Consider the following 13,510-nt stretch of genomic DNA (forward strand, 5'->3'; position numbering starts at 1 on the left):
ACAAGCACCGTTTAAAAAAAAAAATTTAATAAAAAAAAAATCTATCTCTGTCCAAAAAAAAAAATAATTGAAGCACTGTCCAAGAGCATGCCAAACGAACAGGCGAAGATGCATCCCTAATCCTAAAGACATGTTGGCCAATCAGAAGCCTGAAAAAATGCTTTTACTGGAAGGCTACCTGACTGCGATGGCGCAATAATCACTCCGTAGCGTCTCTGTTCCTCAACGTAGTGGAAGAGTAACTCTATTCTCTTTGTATGTGCAAAAGTCCTGTTAGCGGTTAGAACCAGCACACGTCCAACATTGCACGAAATGTCGCCTCATTTGTTACACCTCACAAAGTAGATTACTGTGCGTACTCTAACGTTACAAGCCAAAACTATGTTTTCCCCGCCCACACCAAAAACTTCACCCTGGAAGGAATTTTTCAAAAGATAAATTTTCAGTGATCGAAAAACGCAGTTTGCGTGTGGACGAAAGGCCAAAACGCAGAGAAAAAGCTACCTATTAAAAAATACCTTAGTGAAGACCTGACTCTCACTAGGCCTTAGTGAACAGAGAGTGAATAACATAAACCAAAATTCCTTGCAAATGGAAACTTACTTTGGCAACAAATCTGATTCTGATTCTGGAAAAACAAAAAACAGCAGCCAGCAGTTTCCTCCTTCCATAGTGGACACAGATTAGTTTGTTAGTTTGTTGATAGTTATGTTACTTTGAAAAGTTAGATAAATGCTGGTTGCTGGTTTATAGCTGATAATGCTGCTCATATTGGCATTTAACCTTATATGAATCACCACAGCGTTTGTAATTGTGATCAAGTTACTCCGAGAAACTCTTTTTCTTAGGTTCTATTTTAGATTTTTTGCTAATGTTGCAGTATTGTGTGTGTGTGTGCGTGATTGCGTGCGTGCGTTCGTGTGTGTGTGTGTGTGCGTGCACTTGTCTGTTTTGGTTGAGATTCTAAGTTGATGGCAGCACCCATTCATTAAGCGCAGTGGCTCAGGCTTCTCCCCACTAGGATTCACAGACAGCTGTCAGTTCAGTGAGTGGCTCCTGCACTGATTGTACGTCAAGATTCCCTCCGACTTGCACATTCCACTGCACATACTTACTTCGACATTTACATACCCATCAACCCAGGGCCGCTGCAGTGTGAGCGCTGGGCTGCTGTCAGGATTGATTACACAGCTACGACCTTTGCTCCCACGTGTATCACCAATGTTCAGGTTTGTGTTAAAGTGGATGCTTATGAGAGAGAGAGGTGGAATTTAAAGCTGTATTAATTTTTTTTTTTTAACACAGACAGACACACAGCATTTACGTAATATCACCTTGTGTAGTTGTTTTGTGTCCACCTGATTAATGTTAAGTCCAATTTTCACTCTACTTTTAGCTCTGGTTTGGACTCCACCATCTCCTGAGAAAAAAAAATAGCTGGCGAAGAGTGTTTCACTCTCTTCGCCAGCTATAGTCACTTAGCTTACCCGTCTCCTGTTTGGCAGTACAGAGGGTTTATCAGAGCTTGTTTGCTGAAAACAGCTTGCTGCTGCTGCTGTAAAAACAGGGTTGATGAGAGCGCTGAGACTCAATTATAAAATGTGCCATTAAAAAAAGAAAAAAAACAAAATGCACTAACAGAAGGGGAAAAAGCTGCAGAGTTGGTGGGAATGATCTGCAGGTTTATCACTGCAAGCGACCTTTTTCACCATACACATTAGATTCTCGAGCCAATGGGAAGATGTACTGCTTTAATAAGTTTTTTAACTGAATATCTTTGGTTTTGAACGGCTAGTCAGACGAAACAAGGATTTTCACTGTTTTTTAAAAATATTTTTAGACAATGAATTCATTAAAACATGAAATAGACATAATAATCAATAATGAAAATCTACTCTCTATTGATTTATTTTCGAAATACAAGTAACAATATGAGCTTTCACATAGTACAAGTGCACACAGAGACAATACTCTACACCCTAACCTTGTGCCATAAGTTCATTGTTTGTTATAATATTCCTCTCTTTTATTTTACCTCACTGTTGCTGTCCGTTGCAGTAAGGAATATATATATATATATATATATATATATATATATTTTTTTTTATTCATTGGTATTCAGATATGCTGGCCCGAGGTGGCAATCTGTTTAAGAACGTGGAGGGGGGTGTCACCTCTCAGTTAAGGCGACGCTGCCATCCTCGAGGCCTGGTGTGCTTGGACAGCTGGCCTCAGAGTTAGCAAGTGTGACTGTGGAGGAATGGACGCTAAATAACAGAGCCTACAGCTCTGCCCTCGCGCCTGGCTGGCTGGCCGGCCGGCTGGCTGGCTGGCTAGAAGGCGTGACGCGACAGGACGGAGGCCAGAGCCAGCTGCAATCCATTACTTTTACCTGAGGAAAAGGGGAGGTAGAGGGAGAGGGAGATTGAGTTAAGGGCCAGTGCACCTTTCAGCGCCCTCCCCTGCATGCTAATTCCAGCAGCGCTTCGAAAGGGATCAAAATCTGCTGGCTGAGAAACATGCCCACTCAACTCACTAAAGGAAGGAAAAAAATCCTCCTCCCTGCTTGATGCTTCACGAGCAACCAGTTTGCACACACATGCATATTAACACACAGCTGCGCACAGTGTTTAAATTAAGTGTTTTAGAGTACAAGTCTGGTATGGCTCACGAGGACCCTCAGTAGATATAAAGATTGAACGTAACAACTGGAGATTGGATGTGTATTCTTTTGTGTTCTTACATACTTATAACATTATAATCACACAAAACCCCTCTTCTGTTGCCAAAGCAAATCTTTTGAAGAAGGAAAGGTGTACATGTATGTACATATGTGTACAAGATTTTTCATGCAAGTCAGCATTTTGTTTGTTAAATCCTTCTGGTTTTGGATGAATGATACAAAAATGACTTTATAAGAAAGAAAAAAAAAAGGGATGGGGGGTGGGGTTATATAAATCTTTTTTTTTTTTTTGTTTCTTCAGATTTATCACTTGCTCAATGATGTCACGGCACAGACATCCACACCAACACAAATCACCTAAAAAATGTCCCGTGCACGCCAGACAGAGAACACGACGAGCTTTTGTGCAGAGACCATGAAGCACAGGGTGATTTTTGAGGCGCTGCTTAAAGCTATCACTATCGGAGTGGAAAGTACACATGACAACTGGTTCGCAGGTTTCGAATGAGAAACCACCATGAACAGTGTGTAGGGGGTAGGAGAAAGGAAGGAAAAAAAAAAAAAAGCAGCCTGGATTGGCACCCAGTGACAGTGATAAATTTCACCAATCGTCCAGTGTGAAGATCTGTCTAATCTTTGCGGTGGCTCGCAGCAGGGTAGGACCCCATCACTCTCCCATTATTTGACAACAAAACATCCGTGGAGAGCAGTGAGCCAGGTTCAGTTAGCTGCAATACACTCCCCGCATACACAAATACCCAGCGTGGGGGATTATAAAGTAGCTCTGTAGCAGGCTGTTAAAGGGGCAGGCCATTAAAATGCAGCGGCAACCACCTATCCCCCACTCAAACCGTAGAGTGGTTGAAAGAGAACAAAACAAAAGCCGTCTGTCAATAGCTTTTAATTGTGAATAGAGAGCAAATAAAATCCAATGCCTATAATGGCCTTCATTTTCCTCCAGACTCTTGAAATTGATTCCATGGCTTAATTTGGCGCTGGCAGGTGGGATGCGATTGGCAAACATATATGGCAGCGTGCAGTTCACCCCGGATGACTCGATAAACAGCATTTGCAGCAGTTTAGCAACAAAACAATTTTTTTTTTCCGAGGCCATGCATCACGGTCCACATGCATCTATCACAGCCATGTGGTGTTCTGTTGGCAGTTACAAGCTCGGCGTTTACACCCAAAATGTTGTTTTGATTTCACTGACACAGAGATAATGTTTCATAACACATAGTCAGTCACGAATTAGCCCATCTGTCTGTTTGAGCTTCCCGGTGCTGATGGAGTCTCTCTGTGTTTGTGTTTGGGTGTGTGTATACTGTGTGTGTGTGTGTGTGTGTGTGTGTGTGTGTGTGTGTGTGTGTGTGTGTGTGTGCGTGTGTGTGTGTGTGTTTGACCGCAGTGGCTCAGCCCTCTCCCCACCAGGATTCAGTGACGGCTGTCAGCTCATTGAGTGACTCCTCCACAGATTGTATTTGAGCCAAAATCCTGATCCCTCGTTGCGCTTCTCCTCTCGTGCTTTGCTTTTTTTTCACTCCTCCCCGGCTTGCCGACATGCACGCTGTATGCTGACACACTCGCACATGTAGATACAAGCACCAACACATGGGGCGGTATGTTGTGTTACAGCTTGTGGAATTCAACAGGAGACACAGTTGGGCTGCGTTCCGATCGCCTAGTGGTTCCCTGCAAAGTGGACTGTGCAGGGTATTCAGCCATGTTAAGTAGGATTCCAAACCGTAGGGAGCAGACATGCTCAGTTCAAAGGGGGGAACTGTGAACTGAAGAACTGAACTGCAGTTCATCACTTCGCCGGAAGTTGACAGGCAAGATTAACCGTCTGTCATTGCGCCTCGCTGGAATGACACTGTAGAATTTGTAAATTCATCAAATCACATTAATTCACAAGTTACATACATTAGATTAGAACATGTTTTGTATTGGTATCAGTTGTTTTTTTTCTTTCAATTTATTATCTCAGTAGTGTGAAATTTCCACAGTAGCAGCAACGTATCCAGTGATATCTACGTCGGTGACGTTGCAGGGTGTTCCAAAGGGAGGGATTTTGTCGAGGGAAGTTCCCTTAACTGACAGTTCCTAAACAGGGAGTAGGGAGTACTGTTTATGTGCACTGTGGAATGGAACACAGCTACTGTCTGTTCTCACGAACCAGCCTGCTCAGATCCAGCTTCACAACTGGAGCTCTAATGGCACCAGTTCCTCCCAACAAACCAAACCACTTCCTGCCAATGGTATTCCTTTTTGCCAAAGAACCTATTTATTGCTGTTCAGGCTTCTTAATCCTACTTCAAGCTTGGTGCCCTGATGCTTTTATATCAATTTATTTTCCTTTTTCTGCATGATGACACACCGCTGTTGTATTTCTCAGTGCTGATGCTAGTATAAAGCGATATGAAGATATACTGTACACCATCTTGAGATTTTGCCATAATCCAATGGCAGTTCTCCTTTTATTAATCTCTATTCATATTATGGAATTTTTTGCAAATTACGAGTACAACTGCTTTATGGCAATATCTGATTTGTATCATATTTACTGGATTAACAAATTAACAATGCATTCCTGCAAATTTCCAGAAATGTACTATGTCATGACAGGGTTTTCCCTGCCATTATAATGTTTAGGTGCAGCACCCGAGCTGTTTTGGGCAGCACCAAAGCCGAAAGACTTATCTCAGATCTAATAATTATAGTTGGACTTCTTTAGCAAGTTTTGTCTTTAAGCTTTTTGAGTGTAATTTATTTATTATCTGCTCTAGCTTTTCCAACTTTTTATAAACGGATATGGTAATAAGTGTGGACCAAAGTGATGTGAAAAAGAGACCCAAAACTACCACAAAGAGATGCCAAATGACCACAAAAACCCCAAACCACAAAGAAAACAGAAAATGACCAAAGAGAGAGACATACACAACTACAAAGAGACACAAAATTGTAATTTCATTTTATTGAAAAGGGTAATATTTTCTTCAGGAAGAATGCCTAACACCCCTACCCCCCCCTACAAAGATGTGCACCCTAGTCTTTCACAAAGCTAGGGAAAACATTACATGATATAAATGATATCCACATTGTGATTATAAAATTACATATACCATGATAGAAAATGTAATTCATATTGCCCAACCCTAGCTGAGGCATATCACCCCACGGCTCAGATACCTTCACGGTTTCTGTCTGTATGGCGTGTCTGGCGTGTGCTGCAGGTGTCAAACGACGTGATGCAACACGCGCACTTACCACAACACAACACAGCTGGGATTTTACATCTGTGAAAATCTATCACAGTGCCAATCAATGTGTTATCTGGAAGCAGAATTGTAGCCATTCATGTTGCATGCTTGCATCCATTTGATTGTCCAATGCGATGCGTTGGTGGAGGGCGTTGCTTCGCTGCAACACTTTTCTTTTTTTTTGAGGTGATCATCTTTTTCGATGCATTTCTCATGTCAAGTCTGGATGTACTTGAAGTGGAATAGATTCATTGTTGAATTTGGTTTTCTTCTTTTTGAAAAATAGCTAGGTGACGTTACACCATTTTTATGCTTTTTTTGTACAGTCCTGTCAGCTTTAAAACGTTTTGTTCTTAGATGGTAACTCGGTTTCTTTTAATGAGTGTACAGTACCTGATCTTGACATCTGTATTTCTAAAGACAAAAGTAAAGTTGAGACAGCACAGCATTTATTATAGGTTTGTCAATTTAATATTTTTTTTCGAAACAAAGTTAACAAAACAAATTACTATTTCATCCTTTTATTAAGGTCAAAACGTGTTTTGCATCACTCTGTTTGTGCGGCATTTAAAGGAGCCCTCTTGAGTGAGTTCCTCCTGTACATTACTCTGTGGAACTGTAGCTGCTCTGTTGTGAACAAAGCTCATATCGACCTACTTGTCCGTCCCTCTGTCTCATCAGACTCCTTCTCTCCATCCTCTCCTTAGTCATCATCAAAGAAGAGGCTGAAAGCCTTCGTGCTGGAAGCCTCGCGTTGCTGAACAATTTTGATCACGGTATGATTTTTTAAAATCTTTTTTCATATCCTCCACCTTGTTAAACTCCTCTTTTATTGTCTTTTTTTACTCCCTTGAGCTCTCTCTCTCTCTCTCTCTCTCTCTCTCCTTAAACCTCACCCATCGCCTCCGCACACCATTTTCTAAACAAGTACAAAGAAATGATGAAGCCCAGATTGAGAACCGGTGCGATTTACATGACTGATTACAGTGTAATTTCACACTTATTTGCATGGATCTTCTTAACATCGTCGCAGAGCTAATGGATTGTTAGAGCTCTGCAGCCCAGGCCATGTAAATGAGGATGAGCAAGATGGAGTGAAAGGCGGAGAAAAAGAAGACAGAAAGGAGACAGAGAGGCAGATAAAGTTCAAGTTAAAGTTCAGAGACATTTATCTCCATAGCCCTTTATCACACGCGAGTCTCGATGGACTTTAAAGGGACAGAAAAAAAAGACAGGAACAACAACAAAAAAAAAAAAAAAACAATCCCATCCAACTAATCAGCAACCGATCACAAAAGAAAATGAAAGGACCTGGCTGCGTACCAACGCTTCTAATCAGCATGAGAAAAAGACAGACTGATGCTTTATTAAGCCTAGGAAAATCTGCTCAATAACAAAGCTCCACTCTTTTCTGCAGAGACAGTTTCATTAATATGCAGTAAGTGATTGTTCACCTATCATCAGCAGTGAGTTCTAACTTAGCCTCGTTACAACCCAAGCCTTTTCAGAGATGTACGCATTACTACATTGAAACAGGTCACACCAACAAACTAGTTTCTTATTAACTCTTGTGTTGTCTTCCCCTTCGACCATGAACTTGGTGTCCATCAAGGTCAAAAGTGAAATAGAATTTGTGGTGCTTTTTTCAGCATTTTTGCCTCTTTTTTTATGCTTTTGACACTTTTTAAAATGTTTTGTTTTAAATTCATGGTCAATAAACCTAATTTATGTGACATTATACCTACTTTTTGAATTAAAAAGGCAGAAATTATGAATTATTTTGACTAATAGTTAAAGGAGAATTCCAGTTGATTTCAACACGTAGCTATGTTGTTTGTTGTCACGTAGTGCTGTATGCTACTGCTAGCTTTTGCACCCAGGCGGCTGAAACGGGGCAGGTTTTAAACATGCTTTTAGCCTCTTAACATGTTCGAGATGTCATTACAAGTGCCTACCCATGTGAAGTGATTTCTTCTGAGTGAACACAGTGAATCTGACTGCAGTAGATGTGAAAGAACTGCATAAAAGTTGTGCTAATTCATACCTCTGTTTAGTTCCGGTGTTCCGGTGGTGGGGCAAGACAAGTGCTTAGGGACCGTCTACCAACTACAACACCGAAAATAGATACAAACATATTTTCAAAAATAGGCATATGCTTATTTTTTAAAAGTAAGTGCTTTAGTACAATTAGCAGGAGACAAGTTATAATTGAGGTAAGTTTGGAGACACTAACTTATTTAATAATAAATATTTTTGTTGGACTCTTGTCTCTCCGGCATCCTAATATCAACCTGCGCAATAAACGTATCTCGAAAGACACTCAAAGACTTTTTGTTGTGTTGTGACAATATCAGTAGAAAACTGCACTTCATAATGTAAATGCCATTCTTTTTTTTAGTGGTGCCTTTTATATTCAATTATATGTTCAGTTTGTTCAAATAAAAGAATGTTGGAAATTATTCCTTTCGTTTGTTTGAAATTCAACAAGCAATTTGTTGTACTTTAGCAGAATACTGAAAACACCAGAAAGGTGACTGCAGAACTGTACACTTTAATATCTGTTTATTTATCGCAAGTAATATTGTTATCGCGATATTCAACCATGTTATCGCATATTGCATATCTTCCTCCTATCGTGCAGCCCTACTTGTTGTTTACGTTGTGAATAGAAGTGACTACTGTTAGACTTTAGTAAGGAACTTTAAACCGAAACTTAGTCATGCATTTATGAATTTACGATGCAACCTCAGGTGTTAACCAGCCGCAGTTTTCGAAATGTCAAAGATTATGAAGATAAAGACAGGATGTATAGATTGGATTTTGTGCATCATTGTGATGTTGAAGGCTGCCGATGCGTGTTATTAGCGGTTCCAATGTGTGTCATAAGGTCCACATATCTGACTGTAAAAATGCACGAAAGCAGTCCAGCTCCACTCTATAAAGTGCACTATTTAATTTTTTTCTCTGCAGATGCCATTTATAGTTTTGTCTGAGAATTTCATCAGTGCTTTTATGAGAGGTTGGCCATATTTGACACGCTTTTATGAGGCCAGTTACTTTTTATGTGAAGCCTTCAGTGGAAATTTTGATGCAGTATGATTGCTGGATTGGGAAGTTTATAGGGATCAGTGGTTCTGTCCAGTATACACATCCTCTGTTTAACAAGAGAGCATCTAAGAAAAAGTTGTTCTGAGCTCATCATTTTAACTTTGACTTTAAATACATCGTATTTCTTTAGGATTAAACTCCCACTGTGTTGAACATTTTCATTATTTTATTATATTTATTATTACTTTTATATTGCCGAATCTTCTTTTCTGAGTCTTCTGAAGTTTTTTTCTTCTTCTCTAATGGTCCCTTTCTTTTCTTGCAACAATTAATTAATTTCCACTTGTTGTCATTAGTTACACCAGTAAAAAAAAAAAAAAGGGCCAACTCCATGCAAATAGTGATTAATTGTAGTTGGCTTTAGTCTATTTGTTCTCATGGAAGCTGTACAGGGCAGCTCCCCAGATGATTCATTTCTCTGTGTTCCGAAGATACGTAGCTCGTCTGCCTTTTCATCACCCTTTTTGTTTTGCATTGTTTCCCTTTACTTTCATCATAAGCCGCATGCTAATGTACAGTGCGGCCAGGGTAGAGGCTGGAACCTATCATAGTCTGATTGCATTCTATAAATGGATTTCGTGGCTATTTGTACTGAGGAAATGTCACGGTGACATAACGTATCAAAAGCTGACTTTTCTGCGCAGGTACAGCCGCTGCAGGTTGTCAGAATGTCCGTCTGCTCTGCAGCAGCTCGCCGTTCTGGCGGGCAAACGCTGCTGAGGGAATTACTGGCCGTCAACGGGAGGCTCTATTAGAATGTCTGTGATGGATCCCAGAGTGAGAGTTGATGTTGGGTATTTTTTTTTTTTTTTTTTTTCGAGTGATTTCTCTTAGGTACCTTATTCATAAATGGTGCAATTCAGACTGCTACTTAAGCCCTTGGCAGAGGTGCTTAAGTCTCGCACACAATTTCCTCCCGCTCATTCTGACATTGAACTGAAGTGCAAAGCCGTGCTGCTCCCCGCAAGTTGCACACTCATGCATTATTTAAAGGTTCCCATGAAGTCCAATACTGTCTTCAACCCATATTTATTTAATCTAAGATATTTTTGTTGCTAGTCTTAAAAAGGTACTTCGTTTTCAAGAAGAAACAAAAAAGGAATTGATTAGAGTGTAATTTTATACTTGTACCAAGAACTATAGATTACTTGGTTAGTCTCACTGAAATCAAGTTCTCTTGTGAAACAAAAAACAAACTCTTGGCAACATTTGACATCTATACAAGATAAATCACACACTTTACGTAAACCGATTACAATAAATATCAGCAAGTAAAACTTTAAAATCTGTCAAAATAAAAGGGTGTCTGTAACATAAAGTCGTTGTGCAATTCGAAATGGTATGAGCATGCTTACCTATCACAGAAGGACTTTACACTTCACCTCAGGAAGGACGTTTGTCTGGGAAATGGCAATCACGATCTCAAAGACTGATGTTAAAAGTCATAACCCGTCTTTTATGTATTCAAGGATTTAAGTATTTAGAGTGAAACATTGCTCTAATTGATCTATATCAATGTAAAACTGAAGAGAATATCAACTTGGAGGTAATTGTATTAATTTCAGCCTAATTGTTCTGTGCCCTTTTTTATGTTATCACTTAGGTTTTTTTAAAATATAATGGAAAATAAATTTTACTAGCTACCACATGGAGATCTGTTTCAGTAAGCCAGCTGCTCAACTTTTACAGAATCCATATCGAACATTTTTTTTTTCTTAATTAAAGAATCTTGCTATTTTTCTTATCTCCAGTGTTACATTGAAGGTGGACGTATGCAGAGTTGTAGATACATTTTAGAAAGGGGTACCATGGCCCTCAAGGACAAAGCATGCGCAAGAGCACAAACATTAAAGAAATGCTCTCCAAATTCAGAAATGCGGGGATAACCTCAAGACATACAAGAGTGAAAAAACAACATTTAAAGAAAAATCACCTCCAAATCACAAAATGCCAAAGACTTAGCATAGAAAAGGAAAAACACAAACCTCAAAGAAATCTAAAAATTCTTACAGGCCTGCATGAAGGAGGTCTTTTAGCAGAGCTCGACCGCCATGATCTTCCTGCGTTTACTTACAAAATATCAGCAAGTTCGTCAGTTAAAAAAGGAACTCAATACAGTGATATAAAAACAAAAAAAGAAATGTAACAGTGACCAGAGGGAGTTGAACAAACCCCCTTTCGAAACACACACGAAAATCTCGTTATGCTTGCTGAATCACTACCAGGTCTAACCTGCTGTACTGCAGCTCCAACGCCTCTCCACCACTTACTGTACTGTACCTCGGTCCAGTCTGCACCTAAACCTCCACACTGCCACCCCCTCCTCGCTCTGTACTGTACTCTTTATCTCTCCCTCTCTTTGTCTTCCTCTCTCCGTGTGTCTTCCTCCCTCCTCCTCACCGCGGTGTGGCTCTGCCAGGGGCTTGTGATCGGATTTAGCACCGCGCGTTCTCACTCCCATCTCCCAGAGATGAGTGACAGATGGTGGCCATTAGTGTATGTTCCATGCATCTGTTGCAAGGCTCTAATTTATCTCATTAGGGGAACGTGTGGAGGGGGAGGAGGAGTGTGTAGGAGCGGGATGTAGCATTTTATTAACACAGCGAAAGATGCACCGAGCTGGCTGATGCGGAGAGAGCGGAATTGGGCGGAACGTCAGAGTATCCGAGGTCACGGAGTACAATCATTAGGCGTCAAGATTTCTCTACATGTGTGTGGGTGGAAAGGTATGAGTGTGTGTTTTGCGTTTAATGGGTCATTCTGAGGGGTGAACCAGACAAACCCACTCCCATATGTGCACCCCACCCACAGACGCACACACTCTCATAAGCAGCCACACCCCCTCACACCTCTGCCATACTGTGTATATTTACATTAAGAAAGGCAAGCCGTGCAAATGCTCAGGCTTTATTAATGTTCCACAGTGCTGATATGCTTGTCTACGTGCTGTGTAGAGGCTGTGTGTGTTTGTTGGGGGATGGGCCGACAAAGTCTGTTGGGTACCATTATAGTGTGTTCCATTTGTAAAAAAAAATTTCCCAGCACTGACACTCACAATAAGGAGGGACACTGAATGCAGCATGAATCCCGTCGTAGTAGCCCACACACTGTACCATTTGTAGTTTGTTTACATTACTCCAGGAGGATGATTTAACAGTTCTGTCTGAGTCATCTCTGACTCCGGCAGTGGCCATGGTGTCTCAAAAAGTGCAGCTGCATGCTACCAGCAGTAGCTACGCTGTGTTGTCTTGTGTGGACGGAGATCGTTTTTGTATCAAAGCGCCGCTTAAAATGAAAACGTAGATTAGATGTACCCTGTGTCGTTGGGTCTTTGTTTTCTTCGGACACACGCAAATAGGCGGGGTTGAAGAGAAAAACAAATACTAGGGGAATCACAGATACTGCTTTTGATTTTGATAATTGAAATTGAAAGCTCATTTCAGTCCATTTTTTATTTAAAATCAAAATTGGGAAATCACTATTGTTTACACATCCAGCAGACGCAGAGCAATATAAGCATCCTGTTGGATTTATTTCCTGCCACTCTCATTTTAGCTCTGGTTTGGTCTCCACCACCTCCTGAGAACAATATCCGGCTCTTTAGCTGCTATATGTTAATCTTTCTTCACCAGCTCGTCGCTAACCTTTTCTGTTGGTCTGTTTGGTACAGGTCGTGTACTGTGGGTTTATCAGAGCTTTTTCACTGAAAACAGCTCTGAGCTGCTGCTGAAAACAGCATTAAAAAAAGCGTAACTTGCACACATTAAAACCATAACAATGAGCTAAAACATGCTAAAACGCTCTCTTGGCGCCAAAACATTCTGCAACATTCTGTGTGTTTGCTACTACAAGCGACCCCTTTCACATTAGTCATTTTATTTATTTCTAGTGTAAGAATAATAATTAGTGCAGCTTTAAATTAAATGTGATTCCTGTTGTTGCTGCTGGCTTGATAATGTCTCTACTGCACTTGCCAGAGACAACTTGCCAATCAATTAGTGTTCTAGTGCTGTGACAAATGTATCCTTGCATTTTCTCTAAATGAAGGCTGATTGTTTTCTTCAGCACTGGTTGATAGTGTTCCTGCTAACTAAGCAGTTGGAAGACAAGTTAAATGTGACACTTCCTGTGTGGCACTGTACAGCTCTGCCTTCTAGCCTTCACGATCCATCTATACTTAATCAGGATCACTGTTATGTTAGTCTGTGTGATTAGAGATGGAGTTTAACTACACAAACAGGTTGTAGACTTTTACTTCATGTCTATCTGTAACTTCAACCATTCCTTTCCATCATCTCTTCACGTTTCTTGGGCTTAATTCAGGTACTGATGACAACTCAATGTTTGATTTAATGGCAATAGTGGCACAGTATTGAAACAGTATTGTCCAAACCTGTCAAGTTGCTGTTAATAGCCTGAGAAAAATCTAAATGGTAATACATGCATTATTTTGACTTGA

The 13,510-nt window shown here is 40.5% G+C and overlaps 1 protein-coding gene across 4 annotated transcripts in view; it reads left to right on the plus strand.

Annotated features, from left to right (window-relative positions):
* The window catches only part of LOC120575247 (RNA binding protein fox-1 homolog 3-like), a 433,652-nt gene that overhangs the window by 187,828 nt on the left and 232,314 nt on the right, over positions 1–13,510 (plus strand). The window contains exon 5 of one of the 4 annotated variants that reach the window (XM_039825951.1): positions 6,651–6,719. The exons of the other annotated variants lie outside the window; for them this stretch is intronic. The gene's annotated coding sequence lies outside the window, so the exon portion shown is untranslated. The remainder of the gene's footprint in view (positions 1–6,650; positions 6,720–13,510) is intronic. 4 annotated transcript variants of the gene reach the window in all.

Source organism: Perca fluviatilis, chromosome 15, assembly GCF_010015445.1.
Source record: "Perca fluviatilis chromosome 15, GENO_Pfluv_1.0, whole genome shotgun sequence".
In the NCBI taxonomy this organism is placed as follows: Eukaryota; Metazoa; Chordata; class Actinopteri; order Perciformes; family Percidae; genus Perca; species Perca fluviatilis.